Here is a 20,203-nt window from a genome sequence, read left to right on the forward strand (position 1 = left end):
TGGGGTCAGTACGGATTTTAGAGCCACTATGAATAGTTATTATGATGAATTGAACATACAGAGTATCAGTATTAAGTTAGTTATATTAAAGTTATAAAAAGGCCATGTTAAAGTAATGTGTTTAGATGATACAAGAACAGAGATTAGTGCAAGCAGCCAAAAGTTCCAAAATGGTTAAGTTGTAAAATAAATTCCTTCAGGCATATACTGAACACTCATCTTGTTTTTTTTCAGCTAGTTGCCAGAAGGATCTTAGCAGCTACACAGCATATGGAAATTAACTTCTCATTAATAGATGAATAAGACAATGATGAAAAATCTAGAAGTTGCACATGCAGTCCAAGGGTAGGAACTGAATACATGAAAAAAGGTACTGAAAAACCTTAAGGAAATATACATTGCAAAATAATTTTATTTTGAATAAATTAATGACTGCATTGTGAGGATAAAACTTTGCCTTTACTTAAAATTTAATACCAGCTCAAGGGAGGTGCCAAATCGGCATGTAGTTGGACAAAAAAGGTTTCTTGCCTGCATCATGAAGATGAACGTACAGCACAAAGACAGGCTTGATCTGAAAACTAATTTTATAAGTAAACTTTAAAAAGGAATGAGATAAAATGGAAAGGATTAACAGATTTCACATGTTTGGAGGACTGACCTTAGCTGTGGGTTAGTGATGAGCAAACTTGAATTTGCAGCAAACACATTGTTTTGGCTTACAAAAAATTAGCAAAATATGGTCTAGGATAAATGAGTTGCTAGGAAACAACAGTGGCAGCGGCAACTCTCTGTATTCTGGAGAAAACACAGCAAGGTACTCAATAGTGCATTTTGGTGTGGAAAATATGCAGCATTTCAGATTCTGCACTCTTTCCCTGTAATGTGAACGACAGACATGAATAGAACTGATTTTACCAGTGTGGTATGGATCAAATGCATTTGACAGCTGCAGAAAAGAATATTGCTCTAGGGAGCAATGTTCCTTGTTTTCGACTCCCCAAAAACTCTAAATAATTTTTTTTGTGAGTTTTGTGTTTCACAGTTGCTGAATTGCCTTCAAAATAATTTTTTATGTCAATTTACCCAATTAGAAATAGCTTGTTTCTCTCATCATTACTGTTGACAAATGAGAAAGACAGAGGGTGACACTGAATATTTGGAGAATGAGATCATAGAATAAATGGAGCCCTGATTCCACAAAAAAACCACTGAGCACACAGGTCCCTAGAGCAGACGAGCACAGAAAAAAAATTGGGTGCCAACCAGTATTAAGGGCACTATTGCAAGAGATAGACTCTGCTGTGAAGCCACAAGAGGGTGTACAGCTGCCCTAACCCCGACACACACAGGCAGGATACAGGTTCAACACAACACCCTGTTTATTTACAGCTTAATGTGCACAATCACCAGCACCAATACACAGTCTCTTCTTGCCGCCAGTCCATCTCCCTCCACTCCTCCTCAAACTTTGTCCTCTTCCTCCCGACTCTGGCCATTCAATGGAGTGAGGCGGCTCCTCTTATTCAGGTTCATGGAGTGTTCTAGGTGGCTCATCAGTATTACCTGGAATCACTCCCAGGTGCTCTGGTGGTCCTCTATAGGGCTTTGCAGCTCCCCTTGGCAGCCCCCACAGAACCTAACAGGGATTCACCAAACTCCAGCTCCTGACATGCCCTCCGGAAATCCGTGGTGCCACAGCCACCCAGAAGGGCTGCCCTCTAGTGTGCTGGGGGAGGTATTGCCTCACCAATGACTTCTCCTCTGGTCCTTCCACTCTGTTTGCATCCTGGCAAGGTAGTGGCCATGGCCACCCATCACACTGCATACATCATCTCTGCACATAACCCAGATATGAATCTACTTTTCAAATAACCAGACATGCATGGTAAGTTATACAGCCTAATTTATTGTTGTGAGACTTACTTAAAACCTGGTGGTATCTTCATCTGAATTATGGAAAGTTGAAATTGAAAACAAGAAGATAAGATTGTTCCACAAGGTACACATACTATTTCAAAACTTGATGAAAATTCAATGCGGTGATATCTTTTAACGCTGGGGTTATATTAATTTCAAGAAATTTAAAAGACCTTATATTGTACATAATGATAATTTTGAGGTATAACAGCGGTGTGAGTTGTGACCAGAACATTAAAACCAACCAGGCTGGATTCCTTCAGCCATCAGATCCTTACCTTTGACAAAACAGGAAAAAGCCTGTTTAATTTCTTCCAAGGTGATCAGAAGAAAAAAAACAGAACAATTCTGAGAGAGTTAAGAAAGTTACACAGAGATGTAGAATATATTGATTGTTTCAGAAGTTGAAGTCAGTAGAGGTTTTTTTTTTCAGATGAGATATTGGAAAGGGTGCCTATAAAATCTTAAAAGAACATATAGAGTACATAGCATTGCAGAGTTTTAAGGTTAATGCTTAGATTGACTTTTAATTAATGTTTATTTTTTATACAATAAATTTGGAATTTCAGCTCAGTCTTTACCAGGGATATACAATTATTCATACCAATACTGAAGAACAGGTTCTTTTGCGGTCTTTCATATTATACTCAAGATCACTATAATGAACAATGAAGGTCACTATTCATGAAGTGGAAATGGAGGTGGTTTAAAGCTACAAATACTTGGTGGTCCTCCACAATAATAGGATTGACAGATCTCAAAACACATAGGAACTACATAAGAAAGGGCAGAGAAGGCTCTTTTTTCTTTGGGGACTAAGCTTCTTTAATGTGAATAGTGACATCCTTTACATCTCCAACAACTCTGTAAATGGTCAGTGTGATTTTCTACGCTATGGTGTGCTGGGCTGGTAACATCACTTTAAGAGAGGCTCACCGAATCAACAAGCTAATTAAAAGGGCAGGCTCAGTTATTGGACATACTTTTGATGCCTTGGAGATTGTAGCAGAGGAGAGAACGAAAACAAAAGAGAGCACCATTTTGAAAAATGCTGGCACACTAACATTGAGTACATTCAGCCAATGAATTATTCAGCAGTACTGTGTAAAGAAATGCTACTGGGCTCTTATACCAATAGCAATAAGCTTTACAATATCTTACTGTGACTGCTCTTTTTATCTGTATCCAAGTGAGAATTTTTCTTTCTTTTTAGTTTTCTTCATGAGTCTTGTGAGCATTTTTAGCAGCCAAAGTTATAGACAAATCCCTTATGAAACTTTTCATAGTTAACCACACAAAAGTTTGATTGTGCACTGAATTTACATTCACATTGACAAATTAATTAATTAATTAATTTGAGTAAAGTTGAAAGCCTTCTCCAGTTTAACACAAGAGCCACGGAGCGCTTTTTGATCTGTCTCGGCTAAAAACAGAACTGACTGTAATGTATGCCATGGATGATTTTTTAGGAAAATCTCCCACTGATCTCCTTGACTTCTTTCATCAGAAAAATCTGAATGAGAGCATGGGGCAGCTGTTCACATTGGTATATTTGGCGGTGAGCATTCCCATGTACACTGCTTCTGTTGAGCAGACATTTTCAGCCCTAAAGCGAATTCAAACTTATGCCAGAAATACCATAGGGCGGGTTCGCCTTTCAGCATTAGCTTCGAATGCGATAGAAAAGGATGTTTTGATGGAACTGAAGCGCACGGATAATCCGTATGACAGAGTAATTAAACTGTTTTTGAGGAAAGAGAGGAGGATGGATTTTGTTTACAAATAATCCGAATTTTTGGTGAGTAAAATGTTGCGATTTTCCTAAATAATATTGCAAGTTTATGAGTTATTATTGATGTTTTTAATGTGATGTCGTGGCTGTGGCTGCAGTAGAAAGGAACTTGTTCACCCCGGTTTGTCTATTCAATAAAGGCATTTATTGTGGCTACAGGAGTTATCTTACATACATACATATATATATATATATAAGCGAACCACACGCCGTGGCACAACACGAGAGGATTCGCCTCTAGCGCTGACGTCCGAGGTTCGATTCCCGACAGGGGGTGCAGTGAGTGTGTACGCCTGATGAGCCCAGAATTAGGGCGAAACACGTGCCGCGTATTGTTTGCATTATTTGACAGTAAAACTATTTCAATATATTCAATATATATAAATCAGCGCTTCCCGATTCATTTTACCCTCGCACCCCCTTAGTTTGAGAAGAAGTATGAAAAAATATGAGGTTAACGCAGAAAAACAGATCACCAATTGAAGCTTTATGAATAATGGATACTTTATTCGCCATCAATAATTGTTTTGGTAAAGCTTTACTCAGTGTAATCCTTTCATTTTCTAATTTTTTCGCGACTACCCATGATTAAATGAACGGTAAAAAAGTAAGAAGCGAGGGTCACTTATTGAGGCAGGCAGGCGACAGCTCAATAGCTCGCAGGCTCGATGTGGTGCGCGTCAAGTTGCTCTACAATGCGCAATCAGATTCGAAAAAATATATCTTTTCAAGTTCTATTTGGATATAAGTACGTTCTATTTAGTCAACAGAAATATCTTTGGTAGGAATGTAAGTTGAATTTAGTCTTTATTTTTCTTCACCATAGAAATTTAAAGACTAAATTCAACTTACCATTCCTACCTGTCTGCTGCAAAGCATGGGTATTTTGCTAGTGTTTAATAAAATTAAATAGTAAACATTCATAGATCTACTGTAAATAGGGGATTAAAGGTAAATTCACTGGTACAGAATATATGTTAAAGGCAGACAAGACCAGATTAACAAAGATCTGGTTATAATAGGTAAATCAGAGAGGACACCTCGGACGAGGAAAGATACTGGTTGACAAAACCTTGAGAATTAGTTTTGAAAGGTTATTAAAACACCAAGAAACTGTCTAATGGAAATTTTTGAATGACCTGTGAATACCAACATCATTTGGACATTTGCTGATATTGTAACATGAATAATTTGGACATCTTTCCTTTTTGATTTGTGACACCACTTAAACTGATATAAATATAAAGCATGTGGAATGTTTGTTAAAAGTGGTGAAATGCTTTCAAGACTACGCAGACTACGAAGTAGAGAAATCACAAATTAATGTCACAGGTCTGGCAGAAGATGAACAACTACTTATAATTTTAAAGTTACAGAAAATCAGTGGAGAGAACTACTTCAGCAGCATCTTCTCAACAACCCGTTTGCATTGTTTCCTTCATTCCATTCAGGTAGACTAATTATATGAGTACTCTCTGAAACAGTTCATGCTCCCAACCTCTCTCTCTCTCAGTCTCAAATTTCTTCACATCCAGATCCATACCCTTAGTTTTCAGCGGTACTTTCTTTTTTCATCACATTCTTTCTGTTGCACAATGCTGCACATCCTCTCTCTGACACACTAACATAACAACTAAGCACTTTTAACCGATGTATTATTAAGCAGAATTGTGTCATGAAACACTACTGGGGCTCCTTTATACCAACAGCAATATGACTGCATAACGCCTCACTGTGACTGTGACAGCCAAGTGAGATGTTTTCTTTCTTTTAATTCGCTCACCTTTTAGTCATGCTGGTGTGTCTTCAGACCACAGTGTATGTACTGTATATATCTATCTACTTATTTATACATTATAATGAACTTCTGAAAATGCACAGTTTCTCCCTGGGGACAAATAAGGGTCTATCTATGTATACTAAAGGATACATTATCCACCCATCCATTATCCAACCCACTATATCCTAACTACAGGGTCACAGGGATCTGGTGGAGCCAATCCCAGCCAACACAGGGCACAAGGCAGGAAACAAACCCCGGGCAGGAAGCCAGCCCACCGCAGAGGATACTTTATTAATATTACATTTTTAAGCAAAGTAGATAAAGGCTAGTAATTAATGCCTATTTGCTGTGCTATCATAGTTACGTTACACTTCTGTAGCAAGAGTTTAACTTCAGCATGAACCAGACGGTCAAAACGCAGGTCATGATTAAATTATAATAAAAATGTTATACACTCTGTGCTTTAGATGTAAATTTAAATTGTAGGGAAAGTGCTAGAAGATGTAATTGGTTTAATAATACTGGTTTTGTGCAAAGGAAATAGTACTAGTGCACTCCTTTGTAAAAATGTGAGTTTTTAAGTAAAGGCAATGCAATACTTAATCAATATAAAACACTGAATATGCATTTTTCAATATATTTAGGCTCTCCGCATTCAAAAATAAATTGGTCAAAAGGGAAAAAACTAAAATGTAAATGTTACTTCAGGGGCCTGGGGGATTTAACTAAGAGCAGCATAGGTCTCTGTTAACAAGTAAGCCTACAAAAAGGTCACTTGAGTAGGCATGGGAAATTTCAACCTGTAAAACCCCTACTGTGAAGATATCAGTTCAGGAAATACAACAGGAAGAATGTTCCTGTATAAGAAAATGGTTAGCATTGCTTTGCTATCCATTCATTTTGACAGCTAAAAAAGGTCAGTGGGTGGTTTTGGAAAGTTACGATATATATAGTAAATAGTATATTTTATTAGTGAGAATGAAGCTTTGAAAATAATGCTTAGTGTGCATTTATGTTTGTAACGGCCAACCCCTTATCCAGACCACTACACTACCAAGGCTATAACTTGGAATACCTGAGGTTTCTTGCTCTAATATCAAACTGTACTCCTTACAATATGTCTTATTTTCCCAACACAACAAAATAACCAGAATCAGTAAACGGATTTGTCAAATTAAACACAGATATGTTGTAAAATGAAAGACAGAAAAACATTCAATAATAAATAAATGCATATGTATAAGTGTGTGCAAATTACCACTTATCCCCAAAACACCAGTGACTATTTAATATATATATTAACACAAATATTTACAATAAACCCTCCCTTGCCCCCAAACAAGTAACAAAAGCACACAACACAAATACAAACATACATCTGAAAAACACGGCAGTTGAAAATTTGGTGAAACAATGTGTCCCAAAATAAAGTCCGGCGGTATAGTGACTGGCTGTGGTGTTATGGTGCTTCCTCCTGACAACAAAATTACTTCACCGTAAACGTCCTGGCAATGGTCGGAGTGACTTCAACCCGGGGTTTCTCGGCTCTGGCTGTTGTGATGAATGATCAGTAGATGAAAAAGCAGGCAGTGGAATAAAGCAATGAATAGAAGTACTGAGTTTGTAGATGGTTGGGTAAATTGTCTTCTTTTCTTTTCCTGTCTCTCTCCGCCTCCCTCTTGTCGCCTCTCGCTCCTCTTTTTTAAATGTAAAAGGTCTCGAATGTAACTGGTGTGTAAACAGGTGATTTCCGTCCTGGGGCTGCAGTCTTTCTCCATCATCTGTCCCCTCTTCACTTACGGGGACAACATTCACTGACGTACACATAACGGACAGTAAACTGGACGATGAAAACAACACTCACTCAGCACACACATAGAATATACTATTACTATGTAGCCCCGCTACGTGTTGAACCCATGCAAAGCTAGACAACTAAATACATTTAATATAATGCTCACAATGTATTATCACCATGAAATAGTAGCAGAAGGGAATATCAGCAGTGAAGCAATTGTTAATAACCATTTTAACATTAACCAGACAAAAGAAAAATTTGTTTCTGAACATTTTCTGAAAGCTTAAGGTCTCCCTATTGGGAGTTCTAATATAATCTTTTAACTTCAACAGATCATGCATTATCTTGACTGAAGATGTTCAGTGTCTCAGCAGATTTTACATATATTGTACACTGGAAAAAACAGAAACATAAAATTTTATTGAATTTGAAAAACAAAAAAAAATTGGAATACAAAAATAAAAACAGTATAGTCCAACCTCTACACCTTAGAGGCTAAAATTGAAAATGGACTTTACTAGTTTGTCTTTATACAGATCACCCAGGAGACAGAAACTGCAACATAAATTTGGAAAAAAGTAAAATAAAACTATGCAGCAAATCAGAATATTTCCTCTGCAGCTCTGGGAATACTACAAGCAGTTTTATTCTCATATGTTTCAGACCGTTCATTTTCTGGTTTGATATTACACAACATACTGCAACAAAGTGAAAATTAATCATCACAACTTTCCTTTATGAATAGCAGACCTTCAATGTAATATATGTCAAGCATGCATTCCCAGGGTTCCAGGTCCTTCCACCTGTTGCAAATTTATGTTCAGAAAAGTGCTCTCTTGAGCTAGGGATGCTTTGGCCAACATCTACCAGTAATGAAATTGAAAATGGCCAAAAGTGAAATGCTTAGGAGTTTGGACACTCCCTACTATCTGTATTTACTGTCACTGTGCCCTGCTTACTGGACTACTAGGTGGTTAGTAATTACTGTACTCTTGAAACTGCTAAGTCTGGGCAATGGATTTATACCCCTGCTAACCTATATCTGAGAACCCTTATGCTTAAAACAGGTAGCTCAGATAGCTGAGTAAAGATGACCATGCTAACATGAAAGCAATGCAGTTGATGGAACAAGAGTCATCCAATAAGGAGTGAACCTGCATCTGCCTTTTTAGTAATACATGACACCCTAAAAATGGACAAAATATTTCACACATTCCTTTTTCATTAACACTCGGGGAAGGAAGCAAAAATGATTTACTCTCTAGTGCATCACAGTTATTAACAAAATGAATAGTTCTTTATTGGCATCCATGCAGTCAGGAGATTATGAAAGTCTTCAATTCTACATCTAAACCAGCTTAATCCAGTTCAGGGTCATGGTGCCCAGAACTTATCACAACAGATACAAGTGTAAGCCAAGCACGAACCCTGAATGCAGTCTTATTCTATTTCAGGGGACAATCATACACTATATGGACAAAATAATTGGGACGCCTGACCATTACACCAACAGATACTTTAATGATATTGCATCCAAATGCATAGACTTTAATATGGAGTTGACTTTGCAGCTATAAATAGCGTCCTCTATTCTTGGAAGGCTTTCCACAAGATTTTAAAATTTTTCTGTGGAAATTTGTGTCCATTGATTCTGTAGAGCATTTATGAGGCACTGCTGTTGGTTGAGGAGGCCTGGCTCACAATCTCCATTCCAGTTCATCCCAAAGGTGTTAGATGGAACTGAGGTCAGGGTCCTCTGTGGGCCAGTCAAGTTCTTCCACACCAAACTCCTCCAAACATGTCTTTATGGACCTTGCTTTGTGCACTGGGGCTAAAATAGAAAAGGGCTTTCCCCAAACTGTTTCCACAAAGTTGGAAGCATAGCTTTGTCCAAAGCATTAAGATTGCCCTTCACTGGAAATAAGGGGCCTAGCCCAAAAACTGAAAAACAGCCCCACACCATTATCCCTCCTCCACTAAACTTCCCAGTTGGCACAATGCAGTCAGGCAGGTAACATTGTCTTGACATCTGCCAAACCCACACTTGCCCATTTAACTGCCAAACAGAGAAGCTTGATTTATCACTCCATAGACCATGGTTCCACTGCACCACAGTCCATCATTGGACTTTGTAATGTGAAGCTTGCATGCAGCTGTTCACCCATGGAAACCGACTACATGAAACTCCCGATGTACAGTTAATGCCAGTGGAAGTTTGGAACTGTTTAGCTCTGGATTTAGAGTTTTGGCAACTTTTACGCACCATGCACCTTAGCAGTTACTGACCCCGCTCTAAGAAGAAGTATAGTTGTGCTGTGCCTTTTTAGTGATGTAAGTGGTGTTAATGTCCCAGCTGAGAGTGTTTGTGATAGTTTTGCCCAAAAATGTGAAGGTTTCCACCATATTGACTATAGAATCATTCATTTCTAGAGGGAGAGGTTGGAACAGCTGTTTGTGAAAGTCAATGACTATTTCCAATATCTGGTGCTGTTGAGGACTAGGTTGCTGAAAGCAAACCAAGACACAAGACAAGACACCTCTTTGATGTTTCATTGCCATAAGTAATTAGACCAATAATGGTGGTGTCATCAGTAAAATTAATGATTTTAACTGAAGGATCAGTGGACCTGCAGTCATTGGTGTACAAGCAATAAAGTAGCAGGGGGAAGCACACAGCCTTGAGGGGCACCTGTGCTAATCTGAGAGGTGGGAGCCCACATAAATTTACTCTTTCTAGTTTATCAGAAAACTGTAAATCCATTTACAGATGGAAGGATTCAGTTCAGTCTGTAAAAGTTTAGTTAACAACAGCTCAGGGACAATGGTGTTAAAAGCTGAACTGAAGTCAACTGAATGCTTAAGTATTCTGGACTAAGTTCCTTTATAGTGCAGATGCTCTAGCTCAGAGTGAAGGCCCACGTTGATGGCATCATCCACAGATCTATTTGCTCAATATGCAAACTGAAGAGGGTCAAGATCGGTAGCAGTAGCAGACTTCAGATGGGTTAGAAAAAGCCATTCAAATATTTTCATTAAACCAATTGTAAAAGCAATAGGCCTGTAAACATTGAGGCAGCTTATTTTATCACTTTTGGGAGAACAGGAACAATAACAGATTAAAACAATCTAACTCGGTGCACTAAGCAAGAGACTAGTTAACGATGTCTGTGAAGAGAGGAGCGAGCTGCCTAGCACAGTCTTTGATTGTTGCAGGTGAGACTGAATCCAGACTGGCAGACGTTTTTCAGTTCTGTGTTGCAAACAACTTCAAGACATCATTTTCCTTGATGAAAAAGAAAGAATAGGGGAGAGACTTTTGTGAAGAATTAACTCAGCACCTTGTTCAAATCTACCATAAAACTTGTTAAATTTGTCAGGGAGGGATGAATCCGAGAGAACATTGGTAGAAGTCTTTTTATAATTAGTAACAGACTGAAGGCTTCTCCATACAGAGGGGCTATTGTCTGCAGAAAACTGAAACTCCAGTTTATTTTTGTGTTTCCATTTAGCATATCTGATTGCACTTTTTTGCCTATCCCTGTCCAGTCAGTAAGTGTCCTTATCACCAGTTTTTTGGGCTCTTTCTTTCACCTGACAGAGATTCCTTAGATCTTTAAAAAGTCAGACCTAGACCCACATATACAAAATAATTATAGGCCTATTTCAAATTTACCCTTTCTCTCTAAAAGACTAGAAAAAGTAGTCACCAATCAGCTTCAGTCATACCTTATGTATTACAATTTATTTGAGAAATTCCAGTCTGGTTTCTGCACTGGTCATAGTACAGAAATGGCACTGTAATTATGTTGTTATACTTAAGTGCAGCATTTGACACCATTGACCATTCTATTTTATTGCACAGGCTAGAAAATTATGTTAGGCTTACAGGCCCCGTGCTCGCTTGGTTTAGTTCTTATTTATCAAATCGATTCCAATATGTACAGAAATGTGCTGACAGTATTCCATCATTATACACAGAAGTGAGATATGGTGTCCCGCAGGGCTCGGTACTGGGACCTTTACTATTGTCAATTCACATGCTTCCATTGGGATCTATCATTAGGAAGCATAATGTTAATTTTCACTCATATCCAGATGACACCCAGTTATACCTTTCATTTAGATCAAATGTCTTTAATTAGTTGTGATAGTGAATTAAAGGAGTGGATGGATGAGAACTACTTGTCTTTAAACACAGATAAAACAGAGATGTTAATTATTGTATGGAATAACGCTGATCACAACAATATTCTGTCATCATTTAACTCAGTTGGAATCACTATTCATTTTACTGAATCAGCCCACAATCTAGGAGTTATCTATGACTCTAGCATGTCATTTAAAGTGCATATTACAAAGATGTCCAAATCATGTTTCTTCCATCTTAAAAATGTTGGGAAATTAAGGCGCTTTCTAAATAAACAGGATTCTGAGAAATTAATTCATGCATTTATTTCTTGTTGGATTGAGTACTGCAATGTGGTGTTCACTGGATGTTCAAACTGTTTTTTTATACAGCCTCCATTTAAACTAAAATGTTGCTGCAAGAATTATTACAAGAACAGGAAAATACGAACACATAACTCCAGTTCTTAAATCCTTACACTGGCTCCCAGTTAAGTTTAGGGCAGATTTCAAAATCTTCCTTTTAACATACAGTATAAAGTATTAAATAGCCATGGTCCGGCTTACTTGTCTGAACTTATCATGACTTACAAACCAGAGCACACATTAAGATCTGAAGATGCCAGTCTGCTTATGATTCCAAGGATTAATAAAATAACACTGGGAGGTCGAGCTTTTAGTTACAGGGCCCCTAAACTGTGGAATGATCTGCCTGCTACTATAAGAGGTGCCCCTTCAGTCTCAGCTTTTAAATCCCGGCTGAAGACTCACTACTTCAGTTTAGCATATCCTGACTAGAGCTGTTGATTAACTGTACATACTGCATCTCTGTTATTAGTCATTAGCACTAAAACATAAGAAACATGATAGTTATAATTGGATACTAACCCTCACCTATTTTGTTTCTCTTCTCGGTACTCAAATGTGGCACTTGGTGCCACGGCCCACCTGCCAAGTTGTTTTGCTTGCCTAAGGTAAAGTCATCCCTGATGGAAGATTGCAGGAATCATGGAAAGAGCGGTCATTTCATCGGATTAGCGCTGTTTCAGCTGTGGAATGGCCAAATGGGGGAGGCAGCTGGATGGATGAGGTCTCCAGAACTCTAAACAAATCCAAATCATATTATGTGATATCATCTACTGTTGAATTCTGCTCTGTACTTCTAAAATTTTTATTTTTATACTGTATTGAGGATTTGTTCTGTTCTGTGTATTGTATTGTATTGACCCTCTTCTTTTCGACACCCACTGCACGCCCAACCTACCTGGAAAGGGGTCATTCTTTGAACTGCCTTTCCCAAGGTTTCTTACATTTTTTTCCTACCAGGGTTTTTTTGGAAGTTTTTTCTTGTCTTCTTAGAGAATCAAGGCTGGGGGGCTGTCAAGAGGCAGGGCCTGTTAAGCCCATTGCGGCACTTCTTGTGTGATTTTGGGCTGTACAAAAATAAACTGTATTGTATTGTATCTTTGGTGAACCACAGCTGTTCATTGTTATAAATCACTATAGACTTGCTGGAAATGCAAACCACTTCACAAAAGCTGGCTTAAGATGTAACAGTGTCAGCCAGCTCATGAATGTTTTCACAAGCATTTTTAAAAACATCCCAATCTCTACAGTCCAGACAATCTTGTAATGCTTCAACTGACTCATCATTCCATAAATGAATACATTTCTTTATTGATTTTGCTAGTTTTATCCCTGTTTATAAGTAGGTAGTAAATGTAGCATGACATGGTCAGAATTACCCATCGGCACACAAGGTAAAGCCCGGTATGCATCCTTTAAGTGCAGCAGTAGTGATCCAAAGTCTGACCATTCCTGGTGGGGCATCTAACAAGCTGTTTGTATCTGGGAAGCTCGATGGTTAAGTTTGCATTATTATAGTCACCCATCACTATAATGGGAAGTTTACATAACTGTTCTCCAAACTAGTGATGCAATCTGCAAACTGCTACTGCACTTCATTCACGTTCATGTCAGGCAGGATGTAAACTTCAACAGGAATAATTGAAGAAAATTCTCGGGGTGAACAAAATGACAGTTAATAGCAAAATAGCAGAATGGTGGAACAGTGGTTCATTGATATGGAAATGTCAGTACATCAATTGTTATTAATGTAGAAGCAGACTCCACCGCCTTTTGACTTGTTGCAAGCATCAGCATCTCTGTATGCTCTGTAAACCAGAAACCCCAGCAGTTCTAATGCAGAATTGGGAACTGATGTATTAAGCCATGTCTCCACAAAGAAATACGCTGAAGAGAGAAAATAATCCTTACTTGTTGTGAGAAAAAGATTAAATTCATATATTTTGTTCCTTAGTGATTTGATGCTGGATAAAACTAGACTGGAAAGGGGCACTCGAAAACCATGCGAGTTACCTGGATGGGAATCCAAGTCTGCAGTTGAAGGAATCATAAGTGGCCTATGTATATATAAGTATCCTTGATTGAGGATAAATGAAGTGCAATCCCAATAGATAGGAGCTGATCTTGTGTGTAAATTACCCTCATATTGTTGCAAAATGCACAGTTAACAGACAAAATCAACAGACACATAAGCAGCGACCAAGGAACCATGGTTGTCCTTTTTGGTGTCATCATCTTATCACAGTACCACACCTGAAATAACTGAGCTCTTCAAAGTGACCTATTTTTTCACAAATGTTGGTAAATAGAGACTGCTTGGCTATATACTTAATATTATATACCTGTAGCAATGGGTATGATTGAAACACCTGAATTCAACAATTAAAATGTTTGTCCTAATACCTTTGTCCATATATATTACTTAGGCCTACGCTCTGTCATATAGGACAAATTTATGGTTGCCAAATAACTAGCACACCCTTCTTTGCGACATAGGAGTAATGCTAAAGTTGTTATGAGTTGGAGTCTCACACATGGCAAAAGGAGTGTTGAGGCCTCCTAAAAGACCCACAAAGCATACCAAGACCATCACTGATCAGCCCAGAAGAGAATAATCACCAACCAGCTTGCACCCCAACCACTACCTGCAGGCTTCAGCAAAGTCAGGCCAAAATGGAGGAATTAGCTTTAATGTTCAAAATCTTCTTCACAATCTCAAAAATAATGAAATGCCTCACAAGAGGGCAAAAACTCTGGCTTTTAACCAATGGTTCAACAAGTATCTTATATATAAACATCTACGCGTGGAAGTGTGGATCTGTCTGTCTGTCTGCCTGTCTGTCCGGTCCGGAAGTGCGAGGCAGCCCAGAAGTGTGAGGCTACAGCAATGAAGTTCAATGAGCTGGCAAGACCGCCCCAAGTTAACAAGTCGGAAGAAGAAAGAAGTGCAAGGCTACAACATGAAGCTCAAAGAACCGGCAAGTTGGCCCCAAGTTAACGAGTCAGAGACAAACTGGCTTAGCCGCTAATACAAGCAAGGCGAGCACATTGGCAAAACAAAATTTCCGAGGAAAGAGAAACTTGCTTACCCGCTGATAGACAAGGGGGGTGAGCACATCTGTTAAACGAAACCGTGGACTCTGCATTTCAATTTTTTTTCTGACGATTTCAAATCACGGGCTTACACAGCTAGATCTTTATAAATGAGTACACTTATTTATCAAAATTCAAAAATAACAAAAACAGTTCCAAAAAAGAAAACAGGAGTTGCTTAAGAGGCATTCCAGATAACAAAGTACTAATATACAACTCCGAAGAACAATCCAAAGAAATGTAGAAGCCAGGAATTCCAAACAAAAAACACAATACTTATAAACTCAAAAAACTTCAATGTTCCACTGCCTGAGATGATCTCTTCCTGGACTTAAATAGCCAGAGAGGGGTCTCAGGAGTGGCAAAGTCAGAGTAGACTAGTGTCTATGGTACCACTACAGAGCACACAGAACATAATTACATTTAAGAGATAGACCACTATAATAGAAAACAAACTGAAAACAGAAAAAATAATGTAAAGGAATAAACAATAATAACCAAAAATAATAAAGCAGCAAATAATTACAAGCCAGGGAAAAAACCCTTTATGTAACATAACAAAAGTAAAGAAAAACTGACTCAAGCACTGTGAAACCATGCAACCTCCACACAAACTGTGCACTGGCACGAGTTTAAACATATGACTCTACAGGGTGGTCCAGATCTAATTATGCAGATCCAGATCATCTGGATGACTTTGATTTATGCGGGGACGATTCCAGTTCGGTGCAAATTCAGTTCTTCATGTCGTCAGTTCGCACACTTCTCGATGGTCCGGGATTTTTCGGGTGATTTTCTATGTAATAAACTTAATAGGCTATAGTGTAATGACAGTTGCATAATTAGATCTGGATCACCCTATAGAGCTGCGAGGTAGGAGTGTTAGCCTTTGGTCCCCCTATGTTGGCCCTTTGTTTTAATACTAACAGTAACTGGCCAACTTTTCCAGCATGGCCATTGACGCTTTAATGCACCACTACTCACAAATATTAAGTTTGCTTAGTACCTGTCTTTACATACAAGCGTCTTTACTGAAAGTGGTTCACATGCATCCCTGTGGAAATAACACAAAATGTCTAGAAAGCTAAATTATAGTCTACTCCATGTAAAAGAAGAAAAAAACGTGAGGAAACTGTTAGATTTCAGATACTTCATCTTTAAGACTTGCAAAGAATATGCGCAAGTGCCTGTTTTTGGCCTTTACAGTGAATTGCATGTTAGACTGAATTTGATCCTTTGTTTATCAACAGTACTAAATAACTGTTAACTAAATCACCACATTTACATTATTATATGGATATAATTATATGATTTTAGGGTAACCTAAATATATTAGATACAAGTTTCTATCATTTCCAAAATTACATTTTTGAACAAAAACAAATTAAATATAGTTTTAGATTATTGGACAACACTGTCAAGTCAGATTTTAAGAGAATTTCCAACAAACATGATCATCAAATACTTTATCTAATAAATTATCTAATGTCTCTGGAACTACAACTAAACGGTGAAAATGTTAAAAGAAATCTGAAGAAAAACTACAGAAATTGAATCACTTCTTTTCAGGATTGCATTATACAGTATTCAACATAGTTAAGGAGGTCATGAGGAACATGACACCTAAAACAATCTTACAGGCTTATATGGCTTTTTTCCCTTTAAATAAATATACTGTATAAGATACTCTTGTAAACATATTTTTTTCATGTAAATACTTTATTTTATTACTTGACATGACTAACATGAGCTCATTAAAATCAGACAATTATTTTCTCACACTTATTTTTTAACCTGCCAATCAATTTAATGTAATGTAAATTTCACTCATATTAGAGCACTTTGAGAGGGATATTTTTTATCTTTAGATCCAGAAAAGGGCTTTTCATAGAACTGAATGAGACTATTCACTGTCAAGATCTAACACTTATTTTTCATTTTTGTCGTCATTCTTTGGTCTTTAAAAATCATCTAGGTATCATTTTTGGGGATTGTTCTTCAGTTTAACCATTTTTTTTTGTAATATGGATCCCACCCTTTTATGTGTTTTGTTGGGTCTGTTATCAAGCTCTTCTTAGGAAATGTCAACCAGACATTTGTGGTTTGTGACCACATCAGGTCAATGGTGTAAAAGTCACATTGTACACGTGTGGTTGCTCAAGTTTCCAGGGGCCTCATGTATAAATGGTGCGTACGCACAGAAATGTTGCATAAGAACTTTTCCACGTTCAAATCGCGATGTATAAAACCTACACTTGGCGTAAAGCCACACACTTTTCCACGGTACCTCATACCTTGTCGTACGCAAGTTCTCCGCTCGGTTTTGCAGACTGGTGGCACCCAGCGTCAAAGCAATGCTACTGTTCCTGTGTGGTTACTCATTATTTTCCTGATGCGGCTTTATGAATACACTGAAACTAACCACATATTGTTTATTAGTGTAATGCATCTGATTGTAATTAACTTGTAACAATATAATGGTCCAGGGAATAGCCATAGTATTCCAAATACCATAACTGCTTTAGCGTTGTTACTTTCACTGCACCTTCTTCTTCTTCTTTCAGCTGCTCCCGTTAGGGTTGCCACAGCGGATCATCTTTTTCCATATTACTCTCACTGCACCACTCGGAGTATTTATATCACTGTATCTGAGTGGGGAATCACAGCAGCAGCTGATCGGAAAGAGAATTATCGGTATACAGCATCAGACACACGCTACCTCAGCCACGGCAAAACATTTTAAAGCCTTTCCTGTACGGACCTCTCAGTTCAGAAACAGTTTCATCCCAAGAACTTTAAACTTGCTCAATCAATTGCTCCTTGTAGAACTGTTTGTACTTATAAGTACAATTACCTCACTGTAAACTTGCACTGCAGTTATAATATTGCACAACCTGAGCCACTTTATAAAGTGCTTATTTACATATGATGACGATATCATTTTTAAGATGAAATGCAGCAAAATATGTTTATTATATTATACAGGTAAAACTTTAACTTCATTTAAATAATCCACTGGCGTGAAGGATAGAATAATTAAACATGTACTACGAAGATATTTCAATGCTCCTTAAACATTTTGAGGAATCGGCACTCTAAGCTTACCGATGGCTTAACATCTATTACAGAGCTGATTGTGTGGCGATTGGTTACTTGGAGAAAGAAAAGCAAGGACTGCAGGGGCGGCCACGCCAATATATATTGAATATTAAACAGAAAGAGAAAATAACGACACAGCTAAAAATGCAGCGGCAAATTTTGACAAAAGTTAAACGCTTGTGTCATGAGCACGAGGAGGCTATGCAGTGTCTGCAACGGACGTGGCCATCCACCGTGCATAAGATACCATATTGACATTGGTGGGCGAAGGGGCCATCGATTCTTTCTCTGCCTAGAGCCGCCCATGATTGCTGCTGCAATAAATAATTTCATCGAAGGTCGCACACAATCACTGCGCCATGAAACCCATGTTTAATAACATGCTTTAACTCCTATCATCATGAAAATAATATCACGTATACATCTCAGTATTTTAGTTATTCAGAGAGCTGTAATATCACAAATGTAATGGATTCTGTGTCCTGTCGGAGGAAGAGAGCCGGTTTAAGAAGCACATAGTGCTTCACACACATAGAAGATCACATACAAAACAAAGCATTTAACGTGCTACTTTAATTACGATGTGATTTGAGAAACTGGTTAATTAAACGATTTTAAGGTGATGTTTATGATGTTCTACTTTAATGACAAAATAAACTACGTGATTAAAGTGGAAATTTCGAGATTGAAGTTGACATTTTGTGCTTTTTTCCCACTGTGTGCCTATTTTTTTTTTGTCTGTACCCTAATAAGCTTTCATATGACACTCAGATGGTAGGCTACGACTCGCCTTTTCACGGTGACTTTGATATCTGAGCTTTCAAGTTTCTCCAACACGCTATGTCACTCGATCAACTTCCTTTTGTTGATTATACCACAGTTTAATTAAACAAATGTTTTTCCTTTGCCTCCACTTGGTATTCGCTGAAATTCTTATATTATCCCCCGTGCTTTTCACAGAAGACTGAGCTTAAAGGCGATTGATTTGCATATTCAAAGAGGCGTAATTCTGGGAGGAGTTGGGGTGGGACATAAGGCGCATGCACGAGTTTTAGTTTTCACGCTGACCGGGATTTATGTAGCAGAAGAACGTGGAAGTTGGAGTACGCACAGATTCCTGCATCTGGATTTTTCTGTGCGTAAGCACATTTTGGCTTTTGTGCTTACGCCATGTTATAGTGCGAATTCTACGCACGGCGTTATACATGAGGCCCCTGTGGTGTTATGGGTCCACAGATCGCCGTGCAAAGGCCAGTTTTTTTTAAATAAATAATCACCGCACTCGAGGAGGCTTCGTGAGGGGGCGTAGTGGTTGTAGCAAGCCGTGGGGCTGAGCTGAACCAGAGCCATGAATCGGAAGGCCACCAGATCAGTTGAGTAGGAGAAGGTCAGCTGCAGGTATGGCGACTCTCCTGTTGCAAAGCCCAATGGGAGAAGCAGGGGAGCCGCCAGATAAAAAGACACCGAACTTTGTGTTTTTAAAGGATTGCTTCCAGCGTTGTTTTAACCTCGTTTTAAAGGATTGTTTTTTTCTATTTATTGATTTTACCTCCACGTTCTTTTTATGGATTATTTATTGAACTTTATGAAAGCACTGCGCTTTATTTTGAACACCTGTTTTGTTTGGATTTCATTTTAATAAAAGCACTTTTTCACTTTATACCATCCCCTTGCTTAATTGTTGCCTTCACTGACTAGCTCATCGGTGACATTACCGACGGTGTTGGGTTCAAGGGCTTCCAAACAGTGATGGGAGCATGGAGCCAGAACCCACATCATCACAGCCCCAGGTATTCATAGAAAAATTATAGGGCTAAAAGATTACTTTTTCCTAATATTCTGGCTACAAATTCTCTGTGATGTTGTCTTTTGTTCTGGATTAAATTATTCATAAAAATGATTGGTTTCTGACCCTTCTTGCTTTATTTCATTATTATGACATTACTATTTAAGATAAGATTTAAGAATTGCACTGTCAAACTTGTAAAAACTAAACGTTTTGTGTGGTAGTACAAAAGTGACCCTTATGAATCTTTTTTTTAACTCTGTCACCTGCTTTACAGCATCAGGACATTAACTTGAACCAAACAAAGATTGAACCTAACATAAAAACATTTTGAGGTGATGAATAGGTCTAAAATAGCATAAAGACACTTAAGAAACAAGTCAGTAATGTAACGACTTTGTTTTATGAAATGAATTTAGCCATATGCAGAAGTGCCTAGAT

Source organism: Polypterus senegalus, chromosome 3 (genome assembly GCF_016835505.1).
Source record: "Polypterus senegalus isolate Bchr_013 chromosome 3, ASM1683550v1, whole genome shotgun sequence".
In the NCBI taxonomy this organism is placed as follows: domain Eukaryota; kingdom Metazoa; phylum Chordata; class Cladistia; order Polypteriformes; family Polypteridae; genus Polypterus; species Polypterus senegalus.